General features: G+C 35.2%; 1 protein-coding gene across 1 annotated transcript in view; it reads left to right on the top strand.

Moving 5' to 3' along the window:
• LOC106674422 (rho GTPase-activating protein 20-like) overlaps positions 1–16,310 on the top strand; it is a 424,732-nt gene that overhangs the window by 13,535 nt on the left and 394,887 nt on the right. The gene's annotated exons all lie outside the window — the stretch shown is intronic.

The raw sequence follows: 16,310 nt of genomic DNA, 5'->3' as shown, positions 1-16,310 counted from the left end.
ATTCTAAGCCCGGGGGGCACGGTAGAAGGAATAGGTGAGCAGACTACATTGATGACCAGAGCACAAGAAATGAAATTTAAAAAGATCCTGGAGTAGAAATATAATACAGATTACAAATACGACTTTTAAACGACACTGAAGTGACATTTACATAAATAATGTGTCGACAAGAGACAATTCGATGAAAATATATTGAAAACATTTTTGTGCTTTAATTTTAACTCCAGTGCTCATGCAGTTGGATAGCTTTATCAAGATTTGCAATTTATATTGCCGAATTTAATGCCTGATTATCCGAACAATCTTGTTACGGATCTTTTTCTTCTAGCAATTTATTGCATGTATATTCTCTCAACAGGAGATTAGAAGCAATTAATTTACTGTCGCCGAAGCCTTCATGTTGCCCTAGAAGTTTATTTATCAGCACAGAAGATCGGACGAGAGTTTCTACCAGGAAATTTTCGAAACCCGCTTTTTGCTTTGTGCAACAGCCTGTCAAAAACGCGCCGTAACTGGGGAAACTCAAATCGGTTCTCAATTACAAAAGAACCGATTTTGACCACAGATAACACGAAATAATGAGAACAGGTCAAATCTCGATTAATATACGAATAAGAATGAGGTTAGACAGCGCCAAGTTCGTTATTTAGGCGTAAAAACCGTACTTCCCATTATCTGATGACCCCAACGGGATTATTTCTACTCATATTATGTTGAAAAGTTGGATAAGATTTGATAACATCAAATACGAAAAAATTTAAAATTCCGTAGAAAGTTTAATTATGACTAAGTGGTTATCAATACAATAAAAACATAAGCTTATTAGGGTCATGTATGAAAATTTAAATACATATCTATATCAGAACATAGCCATTCTTTCATATTTTTTTATGATTTTTGATCTGTTGGACCGCCAAGTCTTGCTACTTTTCACTCAAACAATGCATATCGGTTTTAAAAATTTGAAGAATACTAACAGATACTCCATCCTGTGTAAAGATTGCTCCTTGGTTTACTATGGTCAGACCAAACAATACCTTGATACCTGGTTGACACAGAACAGATATGATTGTTCTGACAACAGTAGGCCAGGAACAGTTTTGTCGGGGCATCATCATGAAACAAACTTTGAGGATGTGGTTGTGGTTGACAGGGAGAAAATATTGGATAGAAGATTTTTAAAAGAAATGCTGTACATTTAATCTGATGTCAATTCACTAAATTTGAGAGGTGATAGCAATAATCTTAGCGCCCTTTGTAGTTGCCTAATTTAGTCTTTTCTGTCTCTGTTGTGTCATTTTGTTTATAGCCACGATTGTTTACCTCTCATTTGGTCACATACACATACACACACACAGACACAGACACACAGACACACACAATACACTCACTCTCTCTCTCTCTCTCTCTCTCTCTCTCTCTCTCTCTCTCTCTCTCACACACACACACACACACACACACACACACACACAATATACACACACACAAACTCACTCACTCAATCACTCACTCACTCACTCACTCACTCACTCACTCACACACTCACACTCACACTCACACTCACACTCACACTCACACTCACACTCACACTCACACTCACACTCACACTCACACTCACACTCACACTCACACTCACACTCACACTCTTTCTCACACACACACACACACACACACACACACACACACACACACACACACACACACACACACACATTTACATATATATTGTTGTTTTTAACCGCTATCATAATAATATTTTACTTTTAATATTGAGACGAGTATGTTGTTCGCTGTTAACTGAGAATTATTGTCTTACTTATTATTTATTAATTATTAACGTTGTTATTACTTGTAGAGCCCTGATTAAGACATCACTAAAGGTGGAAAGCTGGGCATAAGTTACAAAACTTACTTGTTTTTGATGGCTGCATCCCTGTTCTCGAACGTACTACTAACAGATTCTAAAAAACCAAACAAACATTACAAATTAGTCCAATCGCATAAGTAATGGGTTGTCAGAGCAGGGTAAAATATTTTTTCTTCTTTTAAGCACTGGAATTATATCATGAATTTCGGCTAATATTCAGTCAAATTATAGAAATTGATAGTAGAAATCGCCTATCGAAATAATACTAGTAAGGAAGGTTATTTCTAATTTCTAAGATGGATGGACCAGATCAATATTGACTATGCTCTTGTGTTATTAGTGCTTTTTAAAAATGAAAAGCAGTGCGAAAGAAAAACTAAGATCACAGTTTCTTACAGCTACAATAAAAAACATACATAAGGATTAATAATTAAAATTGAAAGGTTGCTGAAAAAATTGTGTACCGGAGAGGTTTCTTCTAAACTTTATCCCATAATCTTTTCCTCAACTTTATATATACTTACTTAAAATCGTATAGTTATATATGGTGTTGTTTAATAAATACAAATGGTTTGTTGAAAGCAGGAGTTTTTTTTTTAGCAAACTGTATGGAGTTTGAAGCTTTACCCCAAAACGACATTTCAATGTGAAGTGATCAAAATCGCAATTTAATCCTTTTTTTTCGACCTGGTTTCCAATATAACTATCCCCCATTTAACCAATAATTGATAATTAAGTCGCGGCGGACTTTTTATATTGGTTTTATCAAATGCTTTCTAATAGGATTTAACGAGATCCGACGTTGTCTGGAATACTATCTACCTGTAAAGTCAAAGAGGATTTATAAAGCTTTCAGATGGGCCATTGGATTATTCAAATTAATAATGGAGTGATGAGAAAGCTAGTTATCCTTTATATTAATATGTTGATGAGCACGACGTGTAGTCCTGTGGGGAAAGGGTTTGACGTAATGTGGGATGTACATAGTTCGGGATCTTGACGCCTGATATTTTTCAGTTTTATTTTACAGTTAATAGTGGAGGTTTCATAAAAATATAAAACGCTAAAAGTTAGATATGTCCATATTGTTCCATTCTAAAAATTAACTCTAATTTGTGTCTTGTATAAATTTCATGAATACAAATCACAAGAAAAAAAACATAATAAATTCAATAGTTTTCTTGGTCCGCTTGACCAATTAATATATTTCAGTTAATTAAGGTTTTTAGTTGAGATAAAAAAGTCAGTGTCACGAGGGGATTCGAACCCACGATATTCGGCTAGATACGCTGCTGCACTACCACTTCAGCTATCGTGACCTCGATCCACTCGGATACTAACTTCCCATGTCAAACCCACTTTTTGAATTTTCCCTCCTTTTTGCTATTTTTCAAATGTCGTGTAATTTATTTGATTCTCGGCGACAAATGAAATATCTACGCTTTAACATTTTAATTCACTAGTTTTCCTGGTCCGCTTGACCAATTAATATTTTTCAATTAATTAAGGTTTTAGTTGAAATAAAAGTTAGTGGGTTCGAATCCCGCTCGCGGCACTGACTTTTTTATCTCAACTAAAAACCTTAATTAATTGAAAAAAAACATAATAAAAAATCTAAATGTAACAAACAGTACTATACATTTATTTAGCTCTGCATTATTTTATTATTGGTAAAAAATTAATAAAATTTAAAATTTAATATTTAGAGAGGAAAGGAGTGAATTTAATCTGCGTGAACTCTGCAAAGGACGACAGAAAGGACAAATATAAATTTAGAATCGGATATTCCGATTGCCTGCCACGAATCCATTCCAAGTTTTCTTTTATTTCAGGATAGCACCTCACGATAATAAAAAAAGAAAAACAAAATAAATATCTCAACCAGAAGTTATGAGCATACTCAAAGGCATCTTGTTACATAAATTCCCGGCCTTGGATTAAAGTCCTTTCTTCCTCTCGCGCCGCCGAAGTCTTTCGTTTTTTTTGTTTTGTTTTTTTTAAAGAAATATAATCAAATATTTTTATTATTAATAAGGAAGGAAGCCGTTATGGTATAATAATAGGCTGCCGATTCTTTCCGGTCATCGTCGGTTCCAATCAATCACTTTCCCTGGCCGGCTTGTGCAAGATGATCCATTGTCCAATGATATAACTTATTGACGGCTATTACCCACGTAATTACAGTTCTCTTTCAATTTCTCCTTGATGAGATCCGTCGCTTTGTCCCTCGAGAAAGTCTTTTCCGATCTGTCTTAGGCGATTCAATTTTGAACCTTTTCATCAAAACCCTCGACTTCGCGCCTCCCGCGAAAGCTAACTGATGAGGTGTGGCTGCGTTCCTAGTATCCTTGACAAAGGCCGGAGAAAGACAACAAAGATTGAATAAATTGGTTTTTATAATTTCCTTCTCCTTTTTTGTATTATTTGATTGAGGAAAGGTTTCGACTCGCCAAATTGTAAAAGTAATAATCACGCGGTTTACTATCAGGCAATTTTTGTTTCTTGAAACGCTTCCATCTGCCTTTTTATAAAACAAAAGTTTCCTTTTTGTACCGTGATGTGTTTAATAATTGTTTTTTTATAACATTATTATTGTAAAAATAATTTTTTTCCGTACCCCTTTTCCTTATTTTTCTTATTTTCTCTTTTCCTTTTCAATGGGCCATCGGAAATAATTTCGGAACGCTTATGAAATGTTTATGACGGAGAAAGTCCTTAATTAACTAAGGCGAATGTTTGGGTTGTTATCTTGTTGACGAATGAAATTAGGTCCAACGTTAATTTCAGTTCACATGGGTTAACACGTCTTCGCGGTTTTCTCTCATCGGCGTCAAAACAAAATCCAATTTTATGTTCAACTACATAATTTTTTCAATATGATTAACTACAATATTAATACTTGCTTTTACTTTCCCCCGGATCTTATGGAATAATTACATCTTTTACATGTAATTACATCAAAATTTTATTGATGTCAGCAACTTCTCTTTCTCACTTATAAAATATAATTCAAGCATAGTAGGGGTATTCACGATCTTTGTGGGAACCCTGTTAACTCTGTTATATCGAGAAAAATGATGACGTGGACTTGTAAGAATCGGCTAGTTTAACATCGCTCGATCTTACAGGGGCGGGCCATGTTAGATGTTAGGTCGAAAATGTAGTCACATTGCTATCCGTTATGGCATAAATAACCAACATGGCAGCCATGAATTTAACAGCTGTTTTTTGTTTACACGTATTTTTATTCTTAAATACGCATTAATTAAATCGGACAAATATATTTCTTTTGTTAATTTCTGACCACCTTAGGATACAAGATAGGTATGTCGGCACGAATTGAAGCGTGAATTGTTAGTACTTTTCGAGTGCATAGATAGCATTTTGAATGAAAGAGTTGATTAATTTTTCTATTTTATTAACTTCTGGCCTCTTGCAATTTAACACAAAAGAAAACCAAAAGAAACAACAACAAACCGTCAAGTACTGTTATTGCTTCACTTTTGGTTCTTCCAATCACCATGGGCAGCATTGGGGAAAAATTAATGTTTAACATGCTAAGAAAAGAAGGGGCGTTCACGATCTTACTGGACATTTCTATATTTGAGTTAACACGAGTTAACATCTTACAAACATCATGAATACCTTTAGTATATCTATATTTAACATATTTACAAAAAAAGTATAAAAAAATAAATTCACTAGTTTCGTGGTCCGCTTGACCATTTTTTCGTTTAATTAAGGTTTTTAGTTGAGATAAAAATGGCAAAAAGGAGGGAAAATTCAAAAGGTTAGGTTGAGATGGGAAGTTAGTACCGAGTGTAGCCGTAGAGCAGCAGTGTATCTAGCCGAGGTCGTGGGTTCGAATCCCGCTTGTGGCACTGACTTTTTTATCTCAACTAAAAACCTTAATTAATTGAAAGATAAAAAATAAAATTGAACATTTTGACAGGCAATATTCATGGTGACGTACTAGTGTTGCTGCATTTGTATTACCATGTTTATTGTTTATCATTGTTTCAACAATGTGGTATTTATGGGCCGACAAACCTATGAGGTCCCTTGGCATGTTTTCCTTCTTTCAACATACTTCTTTTTCAACTGCAGTCTTGGACCGTCTTGATCCGATTACTGACTCTCTGCTAATATATATACATGCATACACTACGACGTACGACGAAATCCTCTCCTTTGTACATCAGGTTTTCAAATACAGACACAAAGCATACAATATGTATATACATATGTACACATACATCAAACAACAATACAAATATAAAAGTCTGGTCAAATTCAAGTCTCCAGAGCACTCGATATTCCTCATGGCGTGGTTAAACAACCCCATGAGTGATTATTGATTAAAATCATACACTAAATCTTGCATTACTGAACAGTTCAAGCATTATAGCACTTATATTAATTATATATGTCATACATATTTGAGAGGGGGAAAACCTTAACCAATTTGCACACAACAATTTATGAAGAATATTTCTTATTTATTCTTAACTTTACGTAAAAATTGTTAAAAAAATTTAAATGAAGGGAATTCAATTCTTTCAAAAATATAAATATTTCCTTATATTTTATTAATTTTAAAATTACAAAACTTACCAATTTTCTACTGAACTAATGTCGTAAATCCTTTCACATTAGGCCTTGACCAATTTCAAGCTAAATCAGCGTCTTTGTTCTGTCAGTTGCATCAATGCTGCAATAAAATATTATTCTAGTAGATTTTATTGCGCCGTTAAATCATTTTTTCAATTTAAAACACCCTGTTATTACTTGCATAAAGTCTTAATTGAAAACTTTTTTTGATCAAATAGATTTTTTATTCTCCCTTTTAGCGGCAAGCTTCATTACAGAAATGAATAGCCGTTAATCAAGAAAACCGACTTGAGACAGCATGCTGCCCCTCAAGGCCAGGATTAGCATACAATGGATTATGAGGCGATCGATTAAAAAGTTGAGACCTGCCGGAGTATTTGGACTATTATTATGCAAGTCACGCATCTGTAAGCCTTTTATAATAATACGATCCTCCGTATTTGCGTGTTTTTTGTGTCTGTTAATTAAATTGAATCCCATCCCTAGAGTTTTGAATACTTTAAGTACAGATGCTTTGTTAATTATTATTGAAAGTATTTTCAAAATGATGATTATATGACTCTAAATTAATTATAGGATAGTGGTATTAAATAATGTGTATTAGCACACAGAACAAAAGGTGTTGACACTTCCATTATTTTTATTTTATGGTAATTTCTTAAGATGTTTATTGAAATTATAATTACATTTTCGCCGTTTTAAAATTGTTTCAGGATAAAATAGTTATCGATTTTTATTAGGTTTAGGCAATTTCTTTTTAATTGTTATTATCACAAATGTTAATTATAATTCTAGAGTAACATAAATTTTTTCATACTTACGATTTTTATTACTTCATTTATGTTTCATCCACAACTGTATACGTATTATACGAGGCGGTTTTTTTTTTCAAAACCGGCTCAACCTACAATTTTTGCAACACAATTTTTTTTTACCAGAAGTTCTTAATAAACTAATATAGCCTTATAACTTAATAAACTAGCATAGCCATTTTGACGACAGGCGACTCAATACAATGTAAAAAAGCCTCCAAGCTGATGGATTTCGATCAATACCGGTTCAGTCCAATGGTAATTTGTTCATCAGGTTCATCACCTATGCCATAGACATTTCTAACTTGTTGAAGCCGTTGCTTGATCCGAACAGCGGTATAATATCAATAACGGTGTACATTAGAAACAATAAAACGGTTATCTCTCTTAGATGTGACACGATGGCGTTCTGATCCATGCCTTCTTGAGTAACCCCCAGAATCTTGGTAGCGGTGGAAGACCTTTGGACATGTGTGGTGTTTAGTGACCGTTAGTTAACGACTATTTGGACATCGTGAGATGCGGTCTGGTGTAACGAAGGTTTTAGAAAAACATTTTCTTTATCGTGCCAACGTTTCGATCTTTATTGAGATCATCTTCAGGGCTCAGAGTGTTTGTTTTCCGTGTAGATGTGTCATTTTTGGGAGTCGTGTTGAGAGTGCCCAACCCTTCGGACAGTTGTTCTGGGAATATGAAGCATCCTATTTACCTATGCTAGGTTTCTTCCATCTTCCCACAATGACGTATCTGTTTCACTTAAAACCATCACTCAAACAAATTTGAAACTTAAAAATGATAAAACTAAAAAAATCAAACCACCGGAACATTAGAAAAACATTTTCTTTATCGTGCCAACGTTTCGATCTTTATTGAGATCATCTTCAGGGCTTTGTGTTGTCTGCATTTCACCAAAAAAGTTCGCTGGTTGATAGCCGGTGGGAGTTTCTTCTCATTGTTGGCGATGTCCTTCAGAATATTTTCTCCTTTTAGCTGCGTGTCCATATGTAGTTGAAATTTATTTAAATTTAACAAAAACAAGTAGGATGTGGAAAAAAGTGAATTTATTCAATGTTTGTAAACCCCAGGCCCTGAAGATGATCTCAATACAGATCGAAACGTTGGCACGATAAAGAAAATGTTTTTCTGAAACCTACATCACACCAGACCGCATCTCACGATTTCTGAATAATTAGAAAAAGATTTTACAGACAAACCAACAAAGAAGAGATAGACTATTCAACGATTTATTTACAAAATCCAATTGTAAATATAAGTGGGAGAATTTATCTGTTTTATTTACCACTAATCCTTTAAAACGGACCAAATATTGTTGTAAGATAATCAGTGAAGGATTGTCTAAGACTTAATTAAAAATATTAAGCGTCGCCACTTTTCTCTCTCTCAGTGTAGTTAGCATGCGAAGATTTCTACGAAGTGTGTTCACAAGAAGAGGCAGATACAATTAGTTGTAAAATTTTGAGTAAAAACTTTGTTAATCTAGAAATTTTTCTACTCGGATATGAACTTAGCACCCGTACATCCAAATATGGTTTGAGCATGTGTGTTGAAAGTTTTAATTTTACTGTAATTTTGATCGTCGGTTCAGTAGATAGTAAATTATTTTAAATAGTTCTTTAAGTGTCCGTTTTTAAAATCGCAGTGATTATTCTAAATTAGTCTTCTATCAAATGTTAGTTCTAAATAGGTACTTAGTCGAAATGAGGAACAGGTTCATTGTATAAGTAAGTATATGCTTGAAGAAGACTCACGGCGGGTGGAAAGATGATGTGTAGTCATTTTGCGTATAAACTGTAATCTTCCAATTATCGAATGTTATTTAATGATATTATTATTATTTATAGTTTATAATTGTAGTACATTGGATTGTTTTTTTAAATATAATTATTTTTGTTTCAGGTGAGTGATATTGGATTGATTGACTCGATTTTCGTAAGTCTTAAAAAAAATTAATTACAATTTTAGGGGATAAAAGTAGAAAAATAGACTGTACGAGGACGTCTGTAACAGCAAAAACATGTTTTCTTCTTTGTCGGAATTAACGCTTCGTGCAACGGAACCGTTCATTGAAGCGGTTATTATCCAGTTTGAAATGTTTAGATAACACAGGAGCTTAGTTGAGCTCACTTCGAGGCCGAGTGCTTTTCCTTAAAGGTTTTTTCCTGAAAATATTTTCTGGCGACTAGTGCTATGCTTAGGATTTTTTTAAATATTATAAACTAGGCAAAATTTTTGAAAATTTCTTCTAAAAAGATTTATGTTAATAGCTGAAATTGATAAAATCCTACCTCATTATCAGTTCGGTTTCCGCTCGTTTCACACCAGTATACAACAGGTACATCATTGTGGACACGATATCATCTGAGCAGGAACAGTACTGCTCGCGTGTCTTTCTCGATATGATCAAGCTTTAACGTGTATGGCACTGGTTGGTTGTTGGCGCACAAGGGCTTCTTCCCTTTCACCTATCTTTTAATGTTAAAATCCTCTCTGATAGCTTGGTACTGCCACATGCCTTAAATGCTGATGTCCCCCAGAGCGGCATCTTAGGGCCATTCTTCCTCACCATATACAAAACCGACATTCCTCTTTACCCTAGCAGTACTATATGCCCTTTTGCTGATGGCAACACCATCACTTCGCTGCCTTATCCCATTCGTCCCCAGTTATACTCGATATTCGAGATATTCGGGTAGAATCGTAGCATTGTTAGAAGATGGAAGAAGTCAAGATCGGTCTGAGCGGGATTGGACTAAAATCTTGTTTTCGGATGAATCAAGCTTTTGTTTGAGGTCTTGTGATGGCCGAGAGATGGTTTGGAGAACAGGAGATCCACGCAACATTTTCACTCCGGAAAAGCTATGGAGGTAGTGGTGGTGTTATGGTTTGGCCAGGGATGGAAGGTCGAAACGTGATATTCAAGGAGGGTTTTCTAACATCTGAGCGATACATTGAAAATGCGTTATCAGAAGAAGTCGTCCTTATATGCCACTAATAAGTGACGGCTTTATTGTTATGCATGACAATGCTAGGCCCCACAGATCGTTGGTCACAACTTGAAACGGGATTCAATTCATAATTAAACTTTAATGTATAGATGAATGAAAAACTTTTTTTTGCCTCGTTGTTGTACATTACCAACGAACCAACCTTCAGAGCCGTGCATCTTAAATCTTAAAGGTCTAATCTTAAATCCATTACGAGGGTCCGTTTTGGAGATATGGATAAAAACCTTACATCGAGATATCTCTAGAAGTCCACATCTCCCAAACTCCCGGAGCCAAACTTGTTCAGGAAGCCCTACCAACCTAGAATGAAGCACTTACATTTGCATTATAATCGTTGTCTTTCAGAATACAAAAGTTTTCACTATTAACAATATTTCATGAAAAAGTTTAAATGTTTTTGAAAATATTCTTACAAGCCAGACAGAAACAGAGACGCTACTAACTAAAGAAATTACTTTACTTTCTTTTTCCAAATTGGCCTAAACTGCCGGTTCGTATCCTACCGAACTAGAAATGTGTAAAATCCACAGTAAATTTTCATGAATGTAAATTTTAAAAAATTGCTTTGACTCATCACTATTCATGACCACACGTCCGATAAATAAACAACATCATTTACTGATTGGACGATAACTGACTCGGCATGTACTGAAAGAAGGTGATTTACATTTTATTTCCTTCGTCCTTCGGACTTAGTAAAAAAATACTACATAATAATTATTTTTAAGCAGTGAATAAGCATTAGATTTGACAGTTATCTTCCAAATGATTTTTTTTAAATTAAAAGGGCAACAGTAGTTGGCTTCGTCAACGGATAGCCGTTAGTAAGAATAGTATCGGCGTTCCGTGGCCTTATTTGTAACAAGTCGTCCGTGATTTAAAAAAAATATAGAGGATATAAAATCTTTCAAATACTCCTTGTACATCAAGAAGTATCTGGAAGTAATGATAGCAATTTAGACATTTTGGAATTTTTAATGTTTCCCAGATACATTTTTTGTCCGACCAGATATACTTAAAGTCAAGTAGCAACTGGATGATCAATTTATTTAAATAGAAATGTGTCAATTATGATATTTTAAATCGATTTTCATTAAGTCCTATTTGTCCGTGGTCTTCATGTATTCAAAAAGAAATTCTTATGTTGTTTATAAATATACAATTATATCAGAATGGTTATATTGTTAGGTAATATTGTATTTTATAAATAATAGTTTTGTTATGAAACATCCAATTTTCTTAAAATTGATTGCAAATTTTTATACAGACGAGTACTACGTGATAAGGTGCTGTACAATTCAGCAGACAGGAAATTAATCAACTTTTGTTACACAATGGTAACATATTTTAAGTCAAACATACCCTTTTAAAACCAGCTTCTAATATTTTGGAATCCATTTCATTATTTTCTAAACCAATTTACGTTTTTTTAAACTTAATTCTCAAGGAGCTGTTTTAGACAACATGTTTTTCTCATATTTTTCATTTTAGCTAAATATAGTCTAATCTTATTGTTAATATTATTTTGACGTGGAAAAAGGTTGAAGTATAATAGAAAAAGGTATAGTTGAATGAATAGTGTCTAGATTTTTTTTTTTTTTTTTTTTAATGAAATCACACTCGTGACCTAGTAGAGCATATTGCTTCCCGCAGTCCACAGATAATTCCAGATTTTGCAATTTATAAAAATTTCCGGCAGTCCAGGGTCAGACCTCCGATCCGTCCAGCGGAAGAGGTTGCAGGGACTACCAAAAGCTGGATCATTTTAGCCCTCAACGCAATTAGTTCGTAAAACCTATATTACTCAAACTTGTATAACTTACCTAATTGAAGGTCAATGGAATAATGAATATAAAGCCATCGGTCACCTTCACGCTAATAAATACATTCACTCCCAACACACGCTAGGAACACTAACGATCAGTATTATATACAGGAAAACAACCATGTTTCCTCCAAAACAGGTAACCCAAAACCACATTACCGTACTCTAGCATGATTATTTTACCGGGTGATCTTCGTACACGCTTCCTATGTAGAGCCATGGAGTGACACATTTCAATTATGTGGGACATATCCAATCTTTTCTCCGGACTCACACGCGGGCTTTGGCTAAGTGCTCGTGTGTCAAACTCGCCTGGCCTATTCTTAATCGGGACTGATTTTTTTACTGCCCTCTATAATTTATAATAAACACATTTATAATAAACATTTAACAGTTTTATGCATTTGTAACTACGACGGTTTCGAAAAATAACAGGATTATTTATTGATTAGGTTATTTATTTATTTTTAGCTTAATTCAAAATTAGTACAATAAAATTGATTAATGAATCAGGATTATTTTGTGACAGTCAATTTAAACAAAGATAGGTTGAAATTAATCTATTATTAATTACCTATAGGCTCCAGGTATAATGTTGACTGCATGACTCGTTTATTTTCAGTTTGTTTTGATTAATCGGGTAGCTTAACATTATAAAACATTTTCTGTGTTATTTTTATAAACAATCGGTCACTTCGCGGATTTCAACTAATCCACTTATCTACTTTTTATCCAATCCGGCTAACATGGCTATTAATGAGTCGAGTGGCCGTTTCTAGGCCATATAGATCCTCGTAGATCCTTATCGGAAGAAATAACTTGCTTGTTGAATATTGTCAAAACGTTTTGCTCAAAAACGAGCTCTAAACGCGCTAAATTAATTATTCAGAAATCGTGAGATGCGGTCTGGTGTGACGTAGGTTTCAGAAAAACATTTTCTTTATCGTGCCAACGTTTCGATCTTTATTGAGATCATCTTCAGGGCCTGGGATTTACAACTAGAAACTAAACTAGAAACAAATATTTACTACTAATCTATTAATTGGGCTAATAATTATGTATGTAGTTTTTGGTTTGAAGCAGTTTTTTGATGTCAGGTCCTAGGCTTCACTTAAATCTTTTCAGTTGTTCATCTATTCTGGGATTAAACTGCTCCCTGGATATTTTTGCCGGGATGTTTTGAAATCCATGAAGTCTGTTATTAAAGAAGTGAAATTAAATTCGAAAGTGCTTTTATTGACGTGGGTAATCCGGGACAGATACATAACATACACTGATGAAGAAATATAACGTATCCTGTATTTAATTTGAAATAAAATCGATTATCTTTCTACATTAGTTACAGGTAAGGAGGTATCGTAGTCAAAATAAACAGTAAATACTGCTTTGTTTACTTTCTTTATTTACTTTTAATTAATAACATCATAAAAAGCAGCATTCTGCTAAGTCTAAACCTCGCTTTCAGTTAATCTTTACCTTGATTTAATTTGACATTATTCTTCATTTGATTTATTTTTTAAACCTTATTCATGCTCCAGACAGGCATTTGAACGAGTATGACAGTGTCAGGGTCATAACATGAGAAGAAGGATACAACCAGCAAGAAGATGCCAGGAGTCTGATTGTTAGTGTAAATCGTTCTATAGTAAGAATGGTTTTTCGGCGTTTCAGAGAACACTAGAAGGCCAGGACAGGGTCGACCTAGGTCTACAGACGAAAGAGACGAGAGATCCATCCATCATCGGGCTCTAGGAAGCCGCAGCATTACGGGATATGAGATAAGAAATCTGATAAAACTAAGTCCGAAAAGTTTTGATTTCTTCCAGAACTGTAAGAAGAAGGCTAAAAAAATAACCTCAGGGCCTGGCACCCGGCTCTTGGACCTCTTCTTTACCACAGCTTAGAAAATTGCCAGGCTACTATTCGCACGGGAATATGTGAATTGGACAATGGGAGAATGGGGTTTCTCTTGGATGGTGGTGAGATTTGGCCGGAAATCTTCAGATGGGCGTAATTTCATATAGAGACGCTCAGGAGAAAGGTACGCCCTATGCTGTACTGTTCCGCAGTTGGCATTTCATGGTGGGTCATTGAAATTCTGGGGTGGCATTTCCTTGGACGCCCGCAACAAATTGGTTGTTGTGTTCGGAAGATCTTTAACGTCACAGAGGTACTTACAAGCCATAATCTAAGAAAATGTATGCCATTTGCCCCCCACATCCGTGAGAGATTCTTGCTAATGCAGAATAACGCCAAGCCCCATAAACCACGTATTGTTCGCTACCTGAAAGAGATTGGAATTAAGTGCTTGGTTTGGACCTCGAAGTCTAGTTTTGAACCCGATCGAACACACTTGGGACCAACTTAAGCAACGAGTACGACGTCCTGAAGTATTGGAGGTTCTTGTTATGTGTAAAAGGTGATGGAGGAGTATCGACTACTCCACTATCCTTTCTGACTCAGTGGTATGTAAATAGGAAAGAAATGAGTCAACGTTGGTGGCTGGACAAGATCGAGGTCTGACCCAGGACTGCCTCCATCCGTAGTAGTCGATCATCAAGGCCTGCTGTTAATTTATTGTGAATTAAAAAACTCTAATTGCCGCTGGAATGCGAAAAGTGATGGACTCAACTCTGTACATGTGTGTTTACATTCATTTGCAGATTTTTCGGCTTATAAAAATAAATCCAATTCCAAAAATCTATTGGTTCTTTAGTTCTTTTTTTCAATCTTTTCTGAAAAAGGCATGCTCCACTAGCGATGGCAGTTGATAAATTAAACCAATCAAGAGAAATTCTAGTTCCAAAATTCAACAAACACCCGATTGTTCGTTTCTATTCGAGAAACGCTATTATAAATTCGACTAAAAGAGAAAGCCGAGTGAACCTTTGTTCAGTTAGAATAATAAAGTGATAAAAAGGGTTAACATAATGTGCGAGATTTATTTTAATGTAATTATTATTGAAATTAAATGGATCCAATTTGAGAATGAAACAAGAACGCACTTAATATTCGTCCGCGTTGCCTACAGACTTTCTCCTTCATAAATCATTCGAAAATATATCAGGGTTATTCGACTGTCCCAGACTTCGATTTCGAATATTTATGGACTTTTCTCGATACCAAGCATCCGAGAATGATCGAACAGAGAGATCGTTTGCAATACGATCTAAGCCTTTCATCGTGCCTCATACGGGTGGTTATTTTTTCAGCCTAATTGATTTAAAGTCGAAGCCTCCTTCTTAAGTCCGTTTGCCATATATACACATGATGTTCCAAACAGGACGCTTTGTATCTGTGGGACTTTTTTTAGGGCTTGTTTAATTTGTTTTATTCGTTACAATGAGTGAATTCACTACAATATGTACGATTTCCTATTTCTTACGTGAACATGTACGGTTGTGTACGTCGCTTATAATAATTTAATATTATCTCCTACAAAGCATTTCTTGTCATATCTTTGAATTATTCATATTAATTCGATAATTGTGAATATATTAAATATCGTAAATAGAAAATGTACTGAAATACTTCATCAAGAAACTGCTCTGCCTGCCAACTAGTACCCCAGACTACATCCTATATATTGAGTGCTCGGTGACACCACTCTACAGTCACACTTTGAGCCTGCATTTGAAATATATAAGTAAAATACTGAATCACACACCTGACAGACTGACGCAGATTTTGGCCGACGTAGTAATAAATAAAGGCATATTATGGCACAAGCAGCTGTCAGAGTTAGGTAAGCTGTACGGTGTAGGAGTAAGTAGGGAAGAACTGAAGTCCTCTAATACCACGGACCTGATAAAAAAAATGGGAGGAGAGCAAAAGGAAAGACCTGGTAACCCGCGCGAGAAACAGCTTACATCACAACTTGTACGCAAGACTGGATTTTCACTTAGGGCGAAACTACATGGAGTGCTCTGATATGACAGCCTATGAGGTGTCTCTGGTCTTGAGGGCGAGGGGTGAATTACTTCAGCTGAACTGCCAACCGTGGAGACAGGACTGCGCCATCATTTTCATGGGACATCATTCATACATTCCTTATGTAACATCAACGTCCCGGAGGACACTCTCCACTTCATGGGAGTGTGCCCCGTTCTGAGAGAGTTCCGCCAAAGATACTTTGGGACACTGAAGCTGGATGTAGAAGAAGTCATTGC

Source organism: Cimex lectularius, unplaced genomic scaffold (genome assembly GCF_000648675.2).
Source record: "Cimex lectularius strain Harlan isolate CLEC.00 unplaced genomic scaffold, Clec_2.1 scaffold24, whole genome shotgun sequence".
NCBI lineage: Eukaryota > Metazoa > Arthropoda > Insecta > Hemiptera > Cimicidae > Cimex > Cimex lectularius.
Note: the sequence above shows the minus strand (reverse complement) of the source record. Positions and strands in the feature narration are given on the sequence as shown.